This window comes from Lissotriton helveticus, chromosome 5_1 (assembly GCF_964261635.1).
Source record: "Lissotriton helveticus chromosome 5_1, aLisHel1.1, whole genome shotgun sequence".
Lineage (NCBI taxonomy): Eukaryota > Metazoa > Chordata > Amphibia > Caudata > Salamandridae > Lissotriton > Lissotriton helveticus.
Genome location: NC_136065.1, coordinates 1,627,241,128 through 1,627,264,604, shown reverse-complemented (window position 1 = coordinate 1,627,264,604; position 23,477 = coordinate 1,627,241,128). Strand labels below are relative to the sequence as shown.

Genomic DNA, 23,477 nt, shown 5'->3' with positions numbered 1-23,477 from the left:
TTGACTCCAATGGCCTGGGGGTCTCGGGAGCAAGCAGCAGCGCGGCCGGTTGCCAGCTGCATTCTTTACATTCCTGGAAGTGCGCATGTGCACCACTCATTCTTCCAGGATGTGTTTTCTGACAGACTGCTTCATCGGAGGGCCGGCTGGGGCCTTGGGAAGGTTTGCTTCACACGCAGGCTCTGCTATATGCTTCCACACGTTATCCTGTGAAGCCCTTTGTCTGCACAGAATGCTTAGCATTTTGCCAAGTATGTGGACTTGAAATAACACTGGGTGTTTGATTTTGCTTCCAGTTCAGCGGCCTCTTGTTAGAAGCCTTGTTTCGTCCGGAGGAGCACTGCGGCCCAAAGCCCCCGTCCCGGGCCTCCGGTCTCCTGCAGGCCCAAGCCTCGGCCCCTTCCTGGCCTCCTGGCTCCTGCGTGCATTTGGAATCAGGAGCTTCCTGGTTTCTAAATCACCTTATCACCTGCCGCTTCTGCACCCTCAACCAGGTGCGCGAGCCCTGATCAATGGGCGGGGCTTCCCATCATAACTCGGAAGGTGGGCTTTGTCAGGACAAGCACATGGCTCCCTTTCAGGTCATAATGCAGAAGTCCGACACAGAAGGGACAAAACTGTTGAGGAATATAAAGATGTCAGCATATCCCCCTGTCTCGAATGACTTGGCATTACTCTCTCTACTCCATGCCTGCCATTATGTCAGATTTGTACTTGACATACCTAACTCTGCACTAGCCCTAATCAGAGGTAAACCTGACATTCCTCTCTCTCCCACAGCTCTACCATTCTTTCATTGGCGTCTTTGACTTGGTTTGCTAGAATCCAGCCCTACCATCCTATCATAGGTGACATGGCTTACTGTGTGCATCTTTGCCATTATCTCTGAGGTAAGCTTGTTCTCTCTCCTGCAGCTCTACCATTCTTTCATTGGTGACTGACCGCTTTTTCGAGCCTAGCCCTACCCTGCTTCCATAGGTGAACTTGGCAAGTGGGTGCAGGTGAGCCAGATAGCCCACTCTGAGTCCAATAAGCCGTTCAGATGTGCGCTTGCAAGAAGGGTAACCCCCCCTTGCGCCTGTTAGAGGAGATGAGATACAGTTTTGTGGGTAAGCTTTGGCTTTGAAACCTGGGGACACTCCCAAAACCATATAATCAGGTCCTACCTATAATGCCTTCAGTGACGAGTTTGACATGACTCAATATAACATGGCAAGATGTCGCTCTGGGGCATTGTCCTCCATTCTAGGCACTTTGTTTCTGTAGCAGCATCCTTCTGATTCTTGAGAACTTTGAAGGGTTCATGGAAAACCCATTCTCCTCATGTTTAAGGTCGTCGGAACAGGACAATGCATTCTACTTTATTTTTTTAATAAGGCTCATGCCGTCACTTAACAAGCAACAGGTTGCTTCACCTACGTGTACTGCAGTTAAAGGACTGTGAGACCCAAATCATTAAGTGAAACATTGGTGGCAGGATTTTCATTATGTTGCCAAGTCACAGCAGTGGTTACTAATGAAATTATTTTGATGGAGGTTTTTGGATCCAAATGAGTATTTGGCTCTTCCACCTTGATATACAAGGCTGTCAAATGTTAAACATGTTTTCATTAGCTTTCTTCGACAGACCTGTTGTGGACCATCCCAAAACTAAAGTGGGCTTTGAACTAGCCGATTGTTTGCCATTGATTGGCTTTCTTGTTACTCTCATTGCTTGCTCTTTTTTGATGGCTTTCCTCATCTTCTTGCGTTTGTCCTTTCCCTGCAGCATAGCTTCTTTACCATCCTTCTGAGTGGATGGCTTGCGTCCGTCCTCCGCTCGCCTTCTGGGAACAACTTTTTATCTTTGATTCAATACTCAATGAGAACGCATGTGTTTTTGTTGTGTCCCTTTTTGTGCTGCTTCTCCACTCAAATACCTACCACAACGCCTAGAGCTTTGTGTTACTCCCTATGTCCTCCACTCTCATCTCGTCCAGTACTTCCCCAACCAGTTTCTTTTGTCTAGCACCTTTACATTTTTTGTATTTATATAGCACTCCAAGATTTGACTCCACCATCTTGGAACTGTATATAATAATTTAAAAGAAATTGCGAATGTACCATGTCGATGGCCGCACATTTGGATGTCGAATGCATTCCTTACATCGTCATGCTAAACAGCCACTGCATTATGCTACATAAATGTGCATGCAGCATGACACATACATGCCTTCAAGTTTTTCTTTTTTTCTCTTTTGGATTATGCTGTACAGTATAGCATGGACAAAAGGCACTGTCCGATGGCCAATGGCTAAGGCTTTAACGGCATTGCAGCAGGTCCTCACCTTGCGATTACCAGGAGTCTCCAATGTCAATATTTTAGTCTCCAGCGGGCACCCCCAGTCTATATTTTGTCTTCTCCCAAGGGCACGTACCCAACTGTGTGCTGGCACATCAGCCACGATCTGCGATGTTAGATCTATGGCCCTCACTGCTGTCTCGCTCACCCATCGCACTGGGTTACTCCGTCTCCGCCTGGGCCTCAGTCTGCCTGCTTCCAGTGCGATGCAGCCATGATGGAGCATCAGCCTCAACAACCACTGCCACCCAAAGCACCGACAGGGCTCGGCACACCTCAGCAGCAGCTTCGACTGCACCGTTTCAGCCAGCCACGAATGGTGAGATTGCAGTCACGCTTCCAATCCTCGCCCTATAAGGTCACCCTTACAGGCGCAGCAGGTGCGTGCTGAGACTGCCCCTGATATTGGTGGTACTTAACTGCAGAAGGCAGCGCAGTCAGGAGAATTTTGATAAATACTAATACCCCGCTGCTGCCCCCGGCCTTTTTCTTAGCATACCATTATGGTTGGGCCGAACAAATATCTGTCAGTTTTAGAACCCTTAATTACCTTTTTCTGACTACGTCACGGTTGCTGAATTATACAGTGCATTCACTATGTTGGTTTGGCTTATTGATTCATGTGTATTGGCTGCCTCCCATCAGTTCTTTTCTTTCTTTTTGCCATGTGCTGTTAACATGTTTTGCCCCTCAATGGTGTGCAGGCCTGGGGCTTTTTCAAAGCTAGGATAGTTTGTGCATCAATATAATTCATTAGTTTTTATCCGTTCAGTCCTTGCGATCGCTTTTATATTAAACAAGCATTTGCATAGCTAATAGGTCTCACCTTTGGGACCTTATAAGTGATTTGCCATGCAACAGTTGATGTTGTTGCACCAAGGATATTGTGCTGGATAACTAAACACTTATAAGGTCCCAAAGGCGAGGCCTATTGGCTACGCCAATGCTTGTTTTCTTTACTATCAGCCATGTTGCAACATGGCTAAGAAGTCTTGGCAAAACGAATAGATCTCACCTAGGCGAGACATGTTGGCTACAGGGTGGTATTTTTTTTATTGCTCGGTGCAATGGACGAATTGCAGCTGGAAAGAGCATGCTACATGTGCAACATCATGGTCTCTTGCAAGCAAGACCCCAGCTGGTCCTTTTTGGATGTTTTGGCGGCTAGGTAAATCTTCGCACAATGTGTGTATTTCATGTTACAGATAGCGCAGTGAGTTAACCTGTCACCGCTTAAACATGCAGTAATAACAAGATCGCGTGTTTGAATCCCTGAAAGGCCATCTCAGCCTTTCTACCATCTGCAGTCAGTAAAATGATTGATTACCTCTAACTTCGGTAAAAGAAACACCTTTTATTTACAACTCGTATACACTACAGAAATGCAGTGCGACAATCTATACAAAAGCAAGTTGTGATTTCAAAACAGCCTTTTGTTTGAGATTGTGTTCAGGGTTTTTATTGCCATTGCATTGTAGGGGTAGCCTGGTTTCTAGTCCTGATTGGAATGTTTCACTCTATATATGTGTGCTCGTTCTTTATTTTCTATAGCGTGGCCCGACATTTTATAAACTGAGCGGAAATGTGAGTAAATGCGTTTATGATATAGTTCTTGTGTGATTCTGAATTAACAATTTCAAGGTCCATTCCTCTCTTTCTGCTGTGTAAGCATTACTGCGGACGCAAATTGTCCCCATAGGCAGGGGGATGTCTGCAAGAAACTATGTGGAGCGACCCTTGACCCTGCTCTCAGGCAGGTTGCCCCCTCGCCTCTGCAACAGCTCCACCTGTAGTGAGCATCCCCCAGCTCGCTGCTGCTGCCGGACGCGAGTTTGAGGCTTGCTCACTGTATTTGTTTTTAGGTCTCGGCTAGCGTAGGCTGCGCTTGCGCAGTCTCTCTGGCGAGATTTTATGTTTCTAGTAGTGGGGCTTAAACCCACCCCTCTTCTCCATTGGCTGGCTTCCTAAACGGCGGCCAGCCATTGGAGAAGAGGTTTGTGTGTCTATTTAAGCCCCGTCTTTTTCGGATTGAGGGGTGTGTTTTTTCTCTTCGTTCTTTCCTCTTTCCATTGGCTGGAATGTAAGCAACAAGTCAAAACACGCCCGTTGTTTACATTCTAGCCAATGAGAAGAGGAGAGAAAGAAAAACACGCCCCCCAGTCTGAAAATGACGGGGCTTTTCTCCGATCCATTTCTGCTTGACCTCGGAGAAACATGGTGGTGTTCATGGCGTGGTCCACCGCGTATGTGATTGTTTTTTATTGTGCGGGTCGCATTATATTTTTAATTCCTAAGCGGGTGCCCATCCCGCTGTTTATTTTCAATTTGGAGGGAGCCTACCCCTCATCTGCCCCGTTTTCACCGCCGGAGCCTGGGACTGCAGGGAATCACCGCCGCGGCCGGTGCTCTCGTTGCGCGGTGTTCATTCATAATTATTTTTATAAATAAATGGCTCTTCTGGAGAGCCGTATCTCTCTATCTCTTTGCTAGAGAGCATATGCCCTTCATTAATCCATCACGGTCCAAATGAGGCCTGCCCTGAGTACTGCGCCTGCATCTTTCGCCTTTTCTCCAGTATTGTCCACGGATAGGGCTTTTGTGGAATTGCGGTTCAGGGAGAGCTGCAAGGCGCACACTTCTCCGCACGACTAATGGCTCGTCAATAACATTATCCTGCATTATGGGCCACATCGGTGTAGCGGAGGTTCAATACGTCCGGCCGAGTAAAAAATCTAAAGTTAAAGTTGACATGGCCATCCTCAGCAGGTCTCGCGGAGAGATTAGGTTTTTTATTCTCCGTAGGAGCCCGCGTCAGCGACAGCGCTGCTCACCGGCTCCACGCCCTTCTGCCTTGAATATGATTGATTACACCAAAGGCTCTGTGGGTATGGCGAAGTGAGCTTGTAAAGGTGAAAACATCATTTAGATTAGCAGGGAGCTTTAAAATGATTCTCCTTTCTATTAGTCAACTATCCTTTCTTTTTACCAGTCACCGGCTGGTGCTGACTGCCATTAAGTGAAAGGAGCTCCTGCAAGTCATTTACACCACAGTTCACAAGAAGGCTTTGCCCCCATAGTTCGAAGTATTATAAACATTCCATCATCCAACCCCACCCCACCCCCTGCTAGAAGTTTGGTTGTAGTTGCGTCCAGAGGTTGAAGTGGGCACGATCTGTGGATCACGACATGCCCACACTTTTTTATTTTAGCAAAAAACGTTTCCTTACTTTTTGCTAAAAGAAAATCCTCCCGGGCGGTTAATAATCGAAATAGTAGGTTCCCGCGCTCTCCGGTGAGCGGCACATTCCACACCAAGATACTGGAGTAATCTCTGCTGGCCAACCTACACAGGCTGCCCCTTACTCTGTGCCTCTAACCGGAGTACGTTCAAACCAGGATCAACAAAGAAACAATACCCTCAATAAATGTACATGCACCTGCAAAATATACAGGCAACCCCAATGTTATTTAAAAACAATCTATTACGTTTTGACTTTTTTCTAGAACTCACTTTTACAATTAAATGAATGGAGAACTGATGTGGAAAAAACTAGTTATTCCATATTTACTTACAAGAGTAATGTGCACAATGGCATCATAAAATAGCCAGACCAGCACCCATGTGTCTGTCGGAGAGCAGTCTGTGCAGCGCAGGCCAGAAGCGACCACACCGTTACAGAGGTAAGAGGCACCATGGCACAACAGGGGCTCACACACCTCCGGACCTGTTCACCAGACTCCCTCTGCTCTGTCAGTGGAGGGCACGGAGCAAGAGGGCAGAGCCTATCTGGCGCCTCTGCCTACCATAGGCAGCTCGGGGCCGCACCCCCATGCGATTGGCTTGTGATATCATCTCAGAGCACCAATGAAGGAGAGTCCCACCACTGGGCTCACTGAGAGGAGGTGTTAGGTTGTTCCCTATTCTGGTTTAGCAAATTTTCTGAGTGAAACACTTTTCAGTCGGCTGGGGGGCGTGGGCAGTGGGCTGAGGAAACCAGCAGGTCCGGGGGCTGATGAAAACGGTGTGTCCGGGAGCCTCCACGTCACGTGATTGACGTTTCGAATGTCGTATTATAGCTAAAATTTAATTGAACAATAATCTCAAAGCAGAGAATCATACAATCATAGACAGTAATTATTACTGTCTGTGTATGATTATATGTCTCTCTGCTATGAGATTGTCTATTTTGCATTTTGGTGTCACCCCATGGGATGGTGTCACCCGGTGCGGTCCGCACCCCCCTAGTGACGCCACTGGCTGTTCCTCAGTTTACATATCACTCTCAGGCCTGGAACAGCAGAGGTATCTGTCAGCTCACACGAACAGCTGGGCTATCCCAAAGTTCGCACAAGTCTGGGACTGTACATTTGTTCTTCAGCTCAAACAGATTAGACGTTTTCTAGGGGTTCTAAGGCAGTCATTGGTTACCATGCGTGCAGTAACCTCTGTCTGTGGTACTGTCTCCCCATGGTGTCCCACAGTACTGGCGCTCTCAGGCGCGTAGCTGAGTGATTCACCTTTAGCATTTCATTTACTCATGCGTTCAGAGCAGTAGTAAGAGTGTCATTTATTAGTACCATTAGGGTGGCTCTGTCTGTGTGTGTGTGTGTGTGTGTGTGTGTGTGTGAGGCTCTGTGTGTGTGTGAGGCTCTGTGTGTGTGTGCTTCTGTCTGTGTGTGTGTGTGTGGTTCTGTCTGTGTGTGTGTGTGGTTCTGTCTGTGTGTGTGTGTGGTTCTGTGTGTGTGTGTGTGGCTCTGTGTGTGTGTGGCTCTGTGTGTGTGTGTGGCTCTGTCTGTGTGTGTGTGGCTCTGTCTGTGTGTGTGTGGCTCTGTCTGTGTGTGTGTGGCTCTGTGTGTGTGTGTGTGTGGCTCTGTGTGTGACTGTGTGTGTGGGTGCAAATGCAATAGGTCTCGCATTTGCGAGAGATTAAGCTATTGGCATTGTAAATGACAATGCCATTTTTTTATGTTTTAAAAACAAAAATAATGTCATGAGCAATGCCAATAGCTCTAACTTTAACAAAGACGAGACCATTGCATTGTAAATGCTTGTTGTATTGTTTCTTGACTGTTTTTGCCATCTGTATTTGCTTTTATTTCCTCTTCTCCCTCCTGTGATTTTCTGTGCCATGTTTTGCCCTCTGTTTCCCTCCGCCGTTCCTCACTCGTTTTTTCCCGCTGCTGCGTCCCTGCGGCCCCGCCCCCTACTCGCCCGCGCCTGCCTCCCAGCTGCTCCTTCCTCCCACCTCCCCTTATATGGCAGCCGCTGAACCCGTCCGAGCCCAGCGCCAAAACCCCTGACCCCCGCGAACACCACGACGCCCATCTCCACTATGATGCCAACACCCGCCAAGCACTCCATGCCGGACGATCACACACCTGCTTCCTGGCCACCCTGAGGCGCACCCAAGGACCCTTCTCCAGCCGGACCTACAGTTTCACCAGCATCCGACCCGCCAGTACACCCACCAGGACAAGTAACAACCACCTCAGATGCATACTCCTGAAGAACAAGTTACTTACCTTCGGTAACGCTTTTTCTGGTAGATACAGTATCTGCCTGTGGATTCCTCACCTTGTGAATATCCCCCTTGGGTCAGCAACGTTCGGAAATTTTCTTCGTAGCACGCCGGCATGTACGACGTCATAGGAGCACGACATCGCGTGCGACTCCGTCTGACGTCACCGACTCCTTATGAGACCCACGTCGGCGTGATGACGTCAGTTCCGCCCTTTTTTCCGTGCCTTCGAGGCACCCGGACAGACCAACGACAGTAAATATACATATATACAGTGTACATAATACATAAAAACCAAAATAGCACACATAGTGCGTAACAAAGGTATCAAAAACCCAATAAATATACAAATAAATATACAAATAAACCCAGGTATAGCAGAATGGACAACGGGGAGGCGAGTGGGCATGTGAGGAATCCACAGGCAGATACTGTATCTACCAGAAAAAGCGTTACCGAAGGTAAGTAACTTGTTCTTCTGATAGATACATCTGCCGTGTGGATTCCTCACCTTGTGAATAGAGTCCCACAGCAGTCCCCACTCCCGGAGGAGGGTGTCCAATCTGCTATACCAGGAAATCTTGGAGGACAGAACGCGTGAAGTGGCCGTCCCTCCTCACCTCAGTATCCAAGCAGTAGTGCTTCGCGAAAGTGTGGAGGGAGGCCCAAGTCGCGGCTCTGCAAATGTCCTCAACAGGAACACCTCTAGACAAAGCAGATGTTGCAGACTTTGCTCTAGTTGAATGTGCTCTAATACCCTCAGGAGGGTCCTTACCTGCAGGGAGTAGCAAATCTTGATGCACAGGATTATCCACCTGGAAAGTGTGCGCTTGTGCACCGCTCTGCCCTTCTTACAGCCAGCAAAACCCACGAAGAGCTGATCGTCAACACGATAGTCTTTAGTCCTATCGAGATAGAAACTGACTGCTCTCTTCGGGTCCAAGCGATGAAGTCTCTTCTCCTCCTTGGAAGGGTGAGGGGGAGGATAAAAAGTAGGAAGGGTAATGGATTGTCCTAGATGGAAGGGAGTTACCACCTTAAGCAGAAAAGCAGCCCTGGTCCTGAGAACCATTCTTTCAGCATGAATGGTCAAGAATGGGGGCTTGGAACTAAGAGTTTGAAGCTCACTTACCCTCCTTGCCGAGGTAATTGCAACCAAGAAGACCGTTTTAAAAGAAAGAAGCCTCATGGGACACTTGTGCAAGGGTTCGAAGGGAGAACCTATCGAATAGGTTAACACAAGATTCAAATCCCAATGAGGAACAACAAACGGAGAAGGAGGGAACATATTAGTGAGACCCTTCAAAAATCTTAAAACCACCGGAGACTTAAAAAGAGAGGGCTGATCCGGCAAACAGAGAAATGCCGATAAGGCTGAAAGATACCCCTTGACCGTGGCAACAGCAAATCCCCGCTGCGCCAGAGAAAGCGCAAACTGCAAAATGTCAGACAAATGAGCCTTCAAAGGGTCAACGTCCCTCTCCCTACACCAAGAGACAAATTTAGACCACCTATACCAATAGATGGACTTAGTGGAGTCACGCCTGGCAGAAAGAATGACATCCACCACATCGTGAGGGAGAGAAAAAGAATTCAAGTTGCCCTGTTCAATCTCCAGGCATGAAGGTGTAATGTCTGGAGGTGTAGAACCTGCCCCTCCATCTGAGAGAGGAGGTCTGCCCTGTGAGGGAGACAAGCGGCGGGTGAGAGGAGAGGTGGAGAAGGTCTGTGTACCACACCCTTCTTGGCCAATCAGGGGCGATCAATATGACTTGGGCCCGGTCCTGGCGAATCTTCCTCAGAACCCGAGGAACAAGGGTATGGGAGGAAACGCGTAAAGGAGCTGCGAGTTCCAACTAAATTGAAACGCGTCCCCCAAGGCTCCTTGCATCGGATACTGGAGACTGCAGAATGACAGGCAGTGAGCATTCTCGTGAGTGGCAAACAGGTCCACCTGAGGAGTTCCCCACATCTGAAAGATGTTGTGAACCACCTCCGGGTGAAGCCTCCACTCGTGGTCGGCTGAGAACTGCCGACTGAGACTGTCTGCACGAACGTTCAGAACTCCGGCCAGATGATTTGCCATTTGACAAATCTGATGATCCTGAACCCAGGACCAGAGACGCAGAACCTCTCTGCAGAGACACTGCGACCCTACTCCTCCCTGCTTGTTGATGTACCACATCGCGGTCGTGTTGTCCGTCAGGACCTGAACCGACCGACCGCGAAGGGAAGGGAGGAAGGCCTTGAGCGCCAGACGTATCGCCTGCCCCCCCCAAAAGGTTGATGTGAAGCAACCTTTCCTCTGGAGACCAAAGACCCTTGACCTCCAGGTCCCCCAGATGAGCACCCCACCCAAGAGTGGATGCATCCGTTATTACCGTGGCCACTGATGGAGGAAGTTAAAAAGGCTTTCCTTGTGATAGATTGCCTTCCACGCTCCACCAAGACAGATCCGCTGCAGTTTCTCTGGAGATCCTCACTGACTCCCGGAGATCTCCGTTGTGCTGATACCACTGCCTGCGGAGGCACCACTGGAGTGCCCTCATGTGCCAGCGTGCATGGTTGACCAACAGAATGCAAGAAGCCATCAGACCGAGCAGGCGAAGAACCTTCAGGACTGGAACGACCGCTCCATTGTAAAATAAAGGAATCATTTCCTGTATATCGCGAATCCTTTGAGGTGGAGGGAATGCACGACATACAGTAGTGTCCAGTACCGCACCTATGAACAGGTTGCGTTGGGAGGGCACCAGGTGAGACTTGGGTACATTTATCGAAAAACCCAATCTGTACAACAACTGGGTTGTCTCCTGCAGATGATGAAGCACATTCTTCGGCGACTCCGCTTTGATCAGCCAGTCGTCTAGATAGGGGAATACAGGAATCCCCGATCTTCTGAGATGCGCAGCCACCACTGCCATCACCTTGGTGAAAACTCGTGGCGCAGTAGTAAGCCCAAAAGGAAGGACCGTAAACTGGTAGTGTTGCGATCCCACCGTAAAACGGAGATACTTTCTGTGCGACCTTAGAATGGGGATGTGAAAATACGCATCCTGCAAGTCGATCGACACCATCCAGTCTTCTTCCATCAGCGCTTGAAGAACCTGTGCAAGTGTGAGCATTTTGAACTTCTCCTGTTTGAGATAGAGGTTCAAAATCCTGAGGTCCAGGATTGGCCGAAGCCTGCCATCCTTCTTGGGAATCAGAAAATACCGGGAGTAGCACCCCTGACCCCTCTCCTGCTCCGGAACCACCTCTATCGCACCTTTTCTGAACAGTGCCAGGACTTCTTCCTGCAGGAGAAGCAGGTGGTCCTCCGAACAATAACCTTGGCAAGGAGGGTAATTGGGAGGGAACTCCTGGAAGGGAAGTGCATACCCATTCCCAATCCCGTAGAAATTGAGTAAGCCGACCCCCTACTGGACCCGCATGATCCAGAATGGTGGATCTAGGGCTGCTTTGCTGTTGTAGGTGGGGGGTGGGAATTAAAGGAGGAAGTTGAGGAGGCTTGGCATCCACAAGCACGTCCCCTTTGTTTGCCTCTGTAAGATTTATACAAAGGGTTCTGCTGTTGTTGTTGTTGTTGCCTTGCTTAAAGGAACGAAAAGTGGATCTACCAAACCCTCTAAACTTCCTAGTGGCAGAACCTCTAGCTTGAAGACCCCGAGATCTTGCTGTAGCCCGGCTATCTTTGAGTCTCTCCAAAGCCACATCCGCCTTCTTCCCAAAGAGGCCTGTCCCATCAAAAGGTAAGTCTATCAAAGTGGATTGAACGTCTGCTGAAAATTCAGAAGATTTTAGCCATGCAGCCCTTCTGGTGGCAACAGTAGAACCCATAATTCTGGCAACAGAGTCTGCCTTGTCCCTGCCACTCTGAATGACTAAGCGGGCTGCAGCTTGAGTGTCAGAGACCACTTCATTAAAGTTTTTCCTATCATCCTCAGGAAGCTTAGATGACAGTTGCTTCACAGAGTCCATCAAAGCATGTACATATCTCCCTAATAGACAAGTAGCATTAGTAGATTTTAGAGCCATGCTACTTGATGAGAAAATCTTTTTAGCAGACTGGTCCAATTTCTTTGAGTCCTTGTCTGCTGGTACTTGAGGAAATGAACCTGCCGATCTGTTGGAACAAGCGGCCTGTACCACCAAGCTCTCAGGAGAAGGATGTGAAGAGAGGAACTCGGGGTCACCAGGTGCCACTCTGTAACGTCTCGCTACAGATCTGGAAACCGCAGGAGCAGTCAAAGGTTTCTTCCAAACTTCCATTATTGGTTCATTTAAAGCCTCAGTGAATGGAAGTGTAGGCTCTATAATGGATGAGGGTGAATGTAAAACCTCTGTAAGAATATTAGGTTTGTATTCAACAGTAGGTAATGTCAGATTAAGTAGATCAGCAGCCTTTCTAATCACAGTGTGATAAGGTGTCACGTCCGTTGACGGTGTATCAGAAACTGATGGTAAACCCCATTCCGGAGAAAGTTATAGATCACTGGCACTATGAAGGTCGTCAAAACAGTCTCCTTGATCCAGAAGTTCACCTTCCTCCACTTCAGGATCTTCGAACTCCTTCTCTTCCAAGAGGCGTTGAGTTCTTCGCCTCGACCATTCTATACGAATCGAAGTCGATGGATCCGGCAACGACTCCGACGGAGTCGGATCCGACGTCGAGCGAGGAACCGGGGCAGCAGGAGGATGAGATTCACGAATCGGCGTGAAACCTCGATTAGACTCACGAGGTCGATCCGAGTCGGCGAAGCCGTATGCGGAGTCGACGACCTCGGTGGAGCCGTACCGAGCCAAGGTGTAAAAGGCGTCGGCATAAAGGGAGCCGGGGCGTAAGATTGAGGAATGCCCAAGTTGAAAGACAATGGACCCATGGGACCAACTGGTGCACCAGTGGGGTACATTGCTCAATTATAGACTCCAAACATCGCATTAAGAAAATGCGAGGGGTCTTGTCCCGGACCAGGAAAGGGAGGATACGAACCAGCTGGTTGTTCCGAAGGAGGTTGATCCGACATCGGTTCATCCTGGTTTACAGGAACTTCTACTGGATTCGAAGTCTGAGGAACTTCTTCTTCCACTTCATGATCCGAAGAATGGTGCGACTCCGGAACAGGTTCTTGTTCCGGCGTCGGGGAACCTCGAAGAGATTGCAAAGGAGAAGGAGATACAAAGTCCTTATGATGTCTTCGAGACTTTTTCTTTGAATCCGAAGAGTCTTTATCAGAGTGATGTCTCGAGCTATGCTTTCTCCTCTTGTGCTTCTTTTTTGAAGAGCCAGAAGCATGACCCGAAGCCGATTTGGATCCGGATCTTGACCTTTTCCTGGACCTCGACCTCGCTCTGGACCTTGACCTCGAAGCCGACCTCGATCTCGACTTCGATCGCGACTTCTGTCTCGACTTCGAGCGTCTGTACGTCGATCTCGAAGATCTATCAGCTTCTCTTCCTTTCACCTTCGCTAGAAGAAGTTTAGCTTCACGTTCACGTAAAGCTTTAGGGTTCATTTTGAAGCAGGATCGACAGTTCTTAACGTCATGGTCTGATCCAAGGCACCATAAACAATCACCATGCGGATCGGTGATCGCATGACCCTCACTGTTTGAACCCTGTCTTCCTCGACGACATTCTCGACGAAGAAGGAACACTCAACAGATGAAATAGTAACACTAAACAGAAGAAGATACTAAGTATCGCAGAAGATCCCAGAAACCGTTAGCGTCGACGACGCGGAAAAAAGGGAACTGACGTCATCACGCCGACGTGGGTCTCATAAGGAGCCGGTGACGTCAGACGGAGTCGCGCGCGATGTCGTGCTCCTATGACGTCGCCGGCGTGCTACGAAGAAAATTTCCGAACGTTGCTGACGCAAGGGGGATATTTACAAGGTGAGGAATCCACACGGCAGATGTATCTATCAGAACACCCGCTCCGCATGCAAACACGCCGTCGAACTCTGGGCCCTGCTCGACACATTCTCCCTGGACTTCGCCTTCCTGACAGAGACCTGGATGAACGACTCCTCGGCACCCAACATCGCCATAGCCATTCCAGACGGCTACAAGATCAACCGCAGAGACCGCCCCAACGGGGTAAGTAGGGGGATCGCCATCATCCACAAGTCCACCCTCAAGGTCTCGACCAACTCAGACGACACCCTCAGCACCGCCGAACACCTGAACTTTCAGATCCACACTGATTCCAACACCACCCTCAGAGAAACTCTTATCTACAGACCCACCCGGACCCCGTCCTCAGTTCAGCGACTAGATCACCAACTTCATCAGCACACACGCCCTCGCCTCCAACGGATGACATCCTCCTCATAGACCAGAACTTCCACCTTGAGAACAACAATGACACCAACTCTACCACCCTGATCGACAACCTCGGACTCAGACAGCTTGTCACAGCGCCAGCCTCTCCACCGGCCACACGCTTGACCCCATCTTCTCCGCAAGCTCCCACGTCTCCTTCAGCCACACCACCGAACTCCACTGGACCGACCATTGCTGCATCCACTTCACCTTCCGGAAACCCACCACGCACCACCGCACCCAACAGATCCCCCGCCGCAGCTGGAGCGAAATCACCGAAGACCAGCTAAACACCGCCCACCCTCGAAGCACACCCACAGACCCCACCGACTCCGCCAGCAACCTCAGGCGTTGGATCAACGACTGCACCCACACCCTCACCCCGATCAAGAAACCCTCCAACAGACGCACCAACAAGAATGTTAGCTGGTTCTCCGCAGACCTCCAGACCTCCAAACAAACCTTCCGAAAACTAGAAAAGAAATGGCACCACGAACGGACACTGGGAAAACCACGCAGCTCACAAGAACGCCATGCGCCAACACCACTACCTCATCAGATCCGCCAAAAAGACCTCGTTCAAGGACCGCCTCGACTACAACGCACCCAACACCAAAGAGCTCTTCAACATCATGAAGGAACTCTCCAACCCCAGCTCAAACACCAACGACTTCCCACCATCGCAAGAACTGTGCAACTCCCTTGCCTCCTTCTTCCATCATAAGATCACAGACATCCACGACCGCTTCAACAAACAGACCACCACGACAGCCAACGACACTTCAAGCCCCACAGTGACCCCCTGCTCACCTGGACTAACCTCAATGACGACAACACCATCAAAATCATGAACACCATCCACTCCAGCTCCCTGTCAGACCCGTGCCCTCACCACATCTTCAACAAAGCCAGCGCCACCATTGCACCCCATCTCCGCAAAGCCATCAACATCTCCTTTGAGACCGCGACCTTCCCGGAGAGCTGGAAGCACGCCGAGATAACGCCTTGCTCAAGAAACCCAAGGCAGACCCGAGGAACCTCAAGAACTTCCGGCCTATCTCCCTGCTCCCGTTCCCGGCGAAGGTCATCGAGAAAACCGTCAACAAACAGCTGACCCACTACCTCGAAGAGAACAACATCCTGGACCCGCCCAGTCCAGGTTCCGCAACAACCACAGCACCGAAACGGCCCTCCCTGCCGCCACCGATGACATCAGGGCCCTGCTGGACAACAGCGAGACCGTGGCCCTCACACTCCTGGACCTATCAGCCGCCTTCCACACAGTCTGCCACCGCACCATACGCACATGCCTCCACAACACAGGAATCCGAGACAAAGCACTGGACTGGACCACCTCCTTCCTCTCCGGCAGAACCCAGAGCGTCTGCCTCCCCCGTTGTGATCCGAAACCTCCTAACCATCTGCGGCATACCCCAAGGATCATCCCTCAGCCGAACATTATTCAACATCTACATGACCCCGCTCTCCCACGTCGCCAGACTACACGACCTCAACATCATCTCCTACGCCGACGACACACAACTGGTCCTCTCCCTTACCAGGGACCCACTCTCCGCCAAAACCATCCTCCACGAAGTAATGAAAGCAGTCGCCGAATGGATGAAGAACAGCCGTCTGATGCTGAATTCACACAAAACAGTAGTCCTCATCCTCAGTTCCAACCCCTCGGCCTGGGACGACTCATGGTGGCCGACCTCCCTGGGAGCACACCAACACCTACTGACCACACACGCAACCTAGGGTTCCTCCTCGACTCCACATTCTCCATGACCAAGCACGTCAACGCCATCTCATCATCCTGCTTTAACACCCTCCGCATGCTCCGCAAGATCTACAGGTGGATCCCCACCGACACAAGAAGAACGGTCACCCAGGCCCTCGTTAGCAGCAGACTGTACTACGGAAACGCCCCCTACGCGGTAGCCCCGGCCAAACTGCTGAAACGACTGAAACGTATACAGAACGTCTCGGCCCGCATGATCCTCTACATCCCTCAACACAGCCACATCACACCCCACCTGAGAGACCTGCACTGGCTGCCCCGTCAACAAGAGGATCACTTTCAAGCTCCTCACCCAGGCACACAAGGCACTCCACGACACCAGACCAGCATACCTCAACAGACGACTCACCTTCTACACCCCGACCTGCCAGCTCCACTCCGCAGACCGCGCCCTAGCTACCGTTCCCCGCATCCGAAGAGCGACCTCCAGCGGCAGATCGTTCTCCTACTCGCTGCCAAGACCTAGAACACCCTCCCCATCCTCCTACGGCAGACCCAAGACCTACTAACTTTCAGGAGACTACTCAAGACCTGGCTATTCGAGCAGTAGCAGCACACCCGCCCACCCCCCAGCACCTTGAGACACTTACGGGCGAGTAGCGTGCACTACAAATTTCCTGATTGATTGATTGATTGATTGATTGTGGTGGTCTGCGTATGTAGAGGGGCAGCATTCCAATCAAGACTAGAAACCTGGCTGTCCCTACAATGCAATGCCATTAAAAACCCTAAACACATTCTTAAACAAAAGGCTGTTTTGAAATCACAATTTGCTTTTGTATAGATTGTTGCACTGCATTTCTGTAGTGTATAAGAGTTGTAAATAAAAGCTTTTTCTTTTACCGAAGTTAGAGGTAATCAATCATTTTGCTGACCTCCGAAAGTAGAAAGGATTTGTCACTTTACATCCTGTCACTCTGAAGTTTACGTTATAGAAAAATGGAAGAGAAAGCTTAAAGGGTTTTTGATTTATGAGCATTATTAGCAACTTGTGGCTAAACGTTATTAAACGATGTGTGTATTAATATCCTTCTCGATTTATAAAAAAAAATGTAAAGCGTAAAAGCAATGTTTGTGAAATTTTTGGTGCACGAATGTCGTGAAACGCTTTAAAAACCTTCTATAACAGTCTAAATATCCGCCCCTTAGCCTGCGCACAGCTAGACTTCAAAGCGTTGCCATCTATTTAAACACAAGATAATAGCAAAGCTTTCAGTGTTTCAAAGTGAACAGGAAATACACAGTAAACAAGCATTGGCATAGTCAATATGTCTCGCCTTTGGGACCTTATAAGTGTTTAGCCATGCAACAGTTAATGTTGTTGCAGTAAGGATATTGGCTGCATAACTAAATACTTATAAGGTCCCAAAAGCGAGACCTATGGGCTATGCCAGTGCTTGTTTCTCTTGGAAAGATGGCAGCCCTATGAACTGGGGATTGTTTTAACTTCAAGGTTATGGCTCAAGAACACGTAGGTTAAGGATGATGATGTTATATGCATGTTAGGAATGTATTGGCGCGTGCTGTGTTCTGAGACAGTGAAGCGTTTAGGCATCCACGTAAGAAGCCGCTCCCTCTTCTGGACCGGAAACAAAGGCTGCAGGAGGAGTGGATGCAAATCCACTGTGCTGTTTATCAGGAGCCTTCACCCGGGCGGAGTTGGCTCACGCGGTTTGCGTGTGCTTCGGTCGATGTGCACGTCAGGCTGCAGCCCAGGCGGCACCGGGCTCAGCTTTCAGCCGCCCAGCAAGTGCTTCTTTAAACGGGGCAGGGGAGGAGGTGTTTGGCAAAAAGTGCCACTGCAAATTGATCGCTGCACTTCAAAGAGGTTACGACTTTCAAAGGAACTACAACAAAAAAAGAAGAAAAGGGAGGGAAGCTGAGGCGGGGACGTTGGAAAATGCTTCCCCAGGAGACATGCAAAAAACGAGATTTGCAGATCGTTTGGCGGTGACTCACCCGGCACCTGCTCCATTACCTCATTTGTTTCTGAATTCCAGAAAAGTACGCGCAAGCTGAGTAAACAAGCTCATTCCTCGCGCTAAAAGGAGTCAGCAGGGGGAGGGTCGAGAGGAGGCGACGAGTGAAAGTGTTTCACTTGCGAGAGCGAGCAGCACCAGGAGCGATAATTACTACCATATGGAGCCGCGCACTCCCGCAAGTGAATCGCCACACGTGCATGCGTTGCCATTGAAGGCAATAGAACGTGTGCACGTTTTTGGCTGAAAAGCCAAAGCGATTGGAAAAGGTATTTTTGCCTATACAGCTCATGCGAGACCTAAAAATAAGCATTGCTGCAATACCCCCAAAACCAACACCAGCAAGCAAAACCACAAACATTCACTAAAGAATCAAGAAACAGTTGTCCGGGCCCTGTTTATTCGTACCTAAATATGAGACAACATCCATTAGTGTGAACGGAAGGTAAGCCTACTCATTTCAGCCTCCATCGGGAAGATACCAGGCTATCTCCCGACCACCATTAGAATTTAGTCTTTCCTGCTCGCACAGACATCTCTGCAGCAGACATTTTGACTAGCGGACAGAGCTGGCAGTGGGCACTGGGAGACTGCTTCAGTGCGAGGAGCAGCGGCGCATCTATTACAGTGAATCAACTGATGCAGGGCTCCAGAGTGGAGATGCAGGGGCTCTAGAAGGAGTGGGGAAAACAACAAAGCCTCATTAACAAGCAAATGGTCTTTTAAAGACCTGTGAAGTACTCCGGTGCAGCTGTATGTGTTCCCGGGAAGCTGTCTTCCCCCGGGCTGACGCACACGGGGGGGGGGGGGGTGTAAGCGCGCACAGCTGACTTTGGCGCTGAGTTAGCGGTGTCCAGGGCGGGCGGAATAATTTGTATTGCCAGTATAAAAGGACTCCTTAGGACAGGCTATCTAACTCGCTGTGTGTTCTATTCCCTCCTGAGGCGGAAGCCGGGAGGTTGCTGTACTATTTTGCTTTGATTCTATGTTACTTTGGCACGATTTTATCTGCTGTATTAATTCAGCTTTTAACATCACTTGTATTTTGCTTGACCACGAAGCTTAAAAATTGTATTTTTATCTTGTGATTTCCCCCGCTTGACTAATAAGCGGTGGTTATATCCCCCACGCTCCCCGCTTGATTTAAAAAGCGTTACCTCCGTCCCCAATGACCCTGTCCAACCTCAGCCGACTTTGGCGCTGAGTTAGCGGTGTCCAGGGCGGGCGGAATAATTTTCGCGGCCATCTTAGATTGGGGAAGCCTTCGCAGGCACTCGATTGGCCAGTATAAAAAGGAAAGGGCATGCCTCCGCACAGCGGACGCGATCAGCGGACGCACCGGACCTGCGCCGGAGTCGCGCCAGAGTCCTGCCCGTCTGCGCCCGTCCGCGCCTGTTCGTCGCCCCTCGCCCAGGCCTCTGGAGAAACCAAGAAAGGTGACCATTTGTACTCTAGACGTGACTTACTAGCCCTCAATTGTCTGAAAAGGCGGCTGCTCTAAATGTAACCTTTCACGGAGTAAAACTCACCTTACCTGTCCCTGGGCTTCTCCCTACCCACGCCCTCTCTGCCACCGTCTTCCACTAGAATTCCTTTGCAACAGATTAGGCTAGGCCAATTAAATGTCAGGTCCATGCAGTAACATCACCTAGAAATTCATGAACTATTGTCCAATCACACCCTAGACCTTTTATTCCTTACAGAAACGTGGCTGAAAGATGAAATGGAATCAGTTGTTAACCTAGCTACCCCCAAAGGTTACACGACATATACCCTAAACAGACACACTAGGGGTGGCGGGATAGCGATGATGGCTAAATCCCATCTCATTTGCACCTTCACTATGTTAGAAATTGAAGATTGTGAATGCGCCCGATACACTATTAAAATCAATCCCCAACTTACCCTTGCGGGCCTTTCGATTTACAGACCCCCGGGAGCTGACGCGAACTTTATATTATCTCTCCTTGAGAATGTATGCTCCCTGGTTATTGGAACCGCTAATTTTTCTATTATCGGGGATCTAAATATCCATTTTGATACTACTACCGATAATAAGATTAATACCTTAATTGCTGACTTAGCCGCCCTACAGCTCTGCCAACTGGTAAGTGGTCCCACGCACAGTGGCGGGCACCTCCTAGACCCGATCTTCTCCAACCTTACCAATATGAATGTAGACTCGCCTATTCCCATGACTTGGTCAGACCACTATCTAGTGATCATGGTACTGTCCATTGGGGGCGACTCGCACATTAACTCCGCTCAGCACTTTAGGAAAAGACCATGGAAAAAGCTACGTCTTGAGGAATTCCACACTCTCCTCACTACGGATCCCCCTATTCTTAGTGAGGACCCTAATTCAGGGTATGACATTCTCTGTGACTGGATCATCAGAGCCTTAGATATGTTGATCCCAGCAAAGTTGATCAAGTCACGATCTCATGAATCCAGCCCATGGTTTAATGACGAGCTTATTTTACAAAGAAAGGAGCTAAAAATAGCAGAACCAAGATGGAGAAGGGACTACGATCCTACGTTTAAGACCTTGTACGTCCAGCTACAAAAAAGCTACCATCGCAATATATGTAGGATAAGAGCAGCATACTACGCTACTGAGATTAACAACAGCCAGAACGCCTCCAAAACTATTTTTAGAATCTTGAAAGAGCTCAGTGCTAAAAAAACAGTAAATAAACCTAACACCTCACCCGCATTATGCGATAACCTAGCCACCTTCTTTATGGACAAAATCAAGAAAATGTACAACTCTTTCCCGACTATTTCTCAATCTACCCCCATGGCAGACCCTGATAGACCCAAACTTTCCAGCATTCCGGCACTCAGTCAAGAAAACCTTCTGACACTATGTAACAAAATTAAATCTGGCTCACCTGCGGATCCCCTGAAACCTAAACAATTCAGAGGCGAGATAATACTAGGCCCTCTTAGAGACATTATCAACCTGCCTTTTCTTACGGCCAGTATTCCCGCCAGCTGGAAGCAAGCGTGGGTCTCTCCTATCATAAAGAAACCCACGCTTGACCCTAACCTACCTGAAAACTTCAGGCCCATTTCTCTACTTCCTTGGCCAGCCAAAGTGGCGGAAGCCCATGTTAAATCCACCTTGACCAACTTTTTGGTGTCTAACTCCATTCTAGACAGGTCTCAACATAGCTTCCGGGCTGGACACAGCACCGAAACCGCCCTCCTGAGTGTTATTGAACATCTTCGGACTATACTTGACTCAGGAGGAACGGCAGCACTGATTCTTTTGGATCTCAGTGCTGCCTTCGATACGGTTTCACACAAGGTGCTGATGTCCAGATTAGAGGAAGTAGGGGTATCTGATCAGGCTCTTAGCTGTCTTAAGGCTTTTTTGTCAGATAGATCTTTTAGGGTCTCCATCCCACCGTATCTTTCCAAGATATGTCTGGTTGAACAGGGAGTACCTCAGGGGTCTGCTCTCAGCACCACCCTGTTCAATGTTTATGTCCATCCTTTGGCTGAGGTGACCAGGAAGCGCGGGCTTTCACTCGTGTCCTATGCCGACGATACCCAGCTGGTGGTAGCATTAAAAGACGAGAGCGGCCTGAGTGCGCAGTGTAAGAGAGTGGGGTCTGCAATCCCATGGCCACCCCAGATTTTTTGCTTTTTGCTTCACTGGTTTACGACTTTCCCTGGCTGTGGGCCTGCTAATCAGACCCACAGCCTAGCTGTTCTCTCTCTAAATTACAACCATGTACCCTAGGTGCATTTACCAATTGGTACTGGGCCACCTTATCAGTCCCTGTACAGTATACCTTAGGTATCCAGGGCATAGGTGTACCCAGGGCCTACCAGGGGCTGCAGCATGTATTATGCCACCCCTGGGCTGACTAACTAAACTGACACAACTGGCTGCACGACAGCTGGGGCAAGGTGGTGTAATCACCCTTTGCTTTAGATATAGTATTCCTATATCTAACCCTAAAATGGACACATATATTCCTATCAGTCACTCCTATGGCAGGCCTTATCAATCCTGAAGGCAGAGTGCTTGGAATTATGTGAGATGGTGCTCTGGCATGAGCTGAGCCCGTTTGCAGCTTGCAGAACCAAGTCCTTATAGCTGTTCCATGATAACGCTATACCATATACTCTTAAGTGCATTATGTACCTCGCGGTCAAATGCTAACTTTGGCATAGCATTATCAAAACATGTCGAGTAAGGTGTCATACGAATTGGAATACTAACCCCTCGCCAATTCTGGCGACGGGGTTAGCATTCCACCCTTCTAGAGGGACACGACATGTATGTAACTGTAAACCCCGGTTAAAGTTAACTCGAGCCTCAGCATCACAAAATGGATGCTGCCACCACAGACACAAGTCTGACCTCCTGCTGCTGGGAGTCCTTCCAGCAAGGGAGACTCAGACAAAGGGTTTCCTGCCTTGGGAGGTGCTAGCACCACCCCAGACAGGATTTTGTGTATTAGGTAGGCCAAGGCTGAAAGGAATGAGACATGCCTGGGGCACACAAGGTGCCCTGTGCATACACTGGTTCCAACCAGTTGCTGGGGCACTCCAGCCCCAGCTCTGGCGGAAAACTGGACAAAGGATAGGGGGTGTAACCACCCCCCTTCCTGGTCCCACCCAGGGGAGGGACCTAGTCGTAGTGCAGCCCCCTTTAGCTGAATAAAGGTAGGAGCTGGTCCCATTCCAGATTAGATTACTCTTGACAACTTCCACGAAGAACTCTTGACCTTCGACCTCCTGGACACCAGAAGACTGAAGAATCTCCCCTATGGTCAGGGAGTGACCATGCTGCTTCGCAGGCACCATCAAGCTCCTGTGCGGTTTGCTGCAAAGTCCTTCCATCCCGGAATCCGACGACCCAGCTCGACAAGACCCGGACCTCCAGACCTCTCTGACCTCTACCCACATCCACAGCACAGCTGGGACCCGTGGGTGCGACGAGTAACGTGGAGACGGCCATCTTGAAGAAACCTGCATAGCGCTTCCAGCACGACCCCCGAGGGTTCCTCGAGTGAGTGCATTGGGGACTGAGAAGCCCCACACCGACGCAGCTCCTGCACCAAAGACCAGCCCCCCAGCATCCCCGTGATCTGCGTGGGGCCCTTTTGCCTGGTTGCTGCCCTTCCTGTTGTCTGGTCACTTGCCGGCTGGCTTGTGACCTCTGAGACGACGACCCGAAGATTTCGACACTGCTAGTCTGGTCCCCCAGACTGGCCCTTGCTTCCTTGTGAAAGAGAAGCACCCCGGACCCTCCTGGTCCGCGCACCTACAGAGAGAAGCGACCCTTCTTCCACCTGAACGCGGCGACAGCTCCTGGTTCCCTCCTGGTTCCAGCACCGTCACTGGCTAGTGACCAAGACTCTGTCCCCTTCCTTTTCAGGACTTTCTTCTTCCTAGTTCCATCCTTGGAACCACCGGACTCCTCCATCTGGCTGCCTGCCAGCAACTTCTTGTTTCAGGCATCACCGGGATCAACGCAGCAAACCCGAC

General features: G+C 49.7%; 1 protein-coding gene across 2 annotated transcripts in view; it reads left to right on the top strand.

Moving 5' to 3' along the window:
* Nucleotides 1-23,477, top strand: part of EMC4 (ER membrane protein complex subunit 4) — a 153,795-nt gene that overhangs the window by 56,313 nt on the left and 74,005 nt on the right. The gene's annotated exons all lie outside the window — the stretch shown is intronic.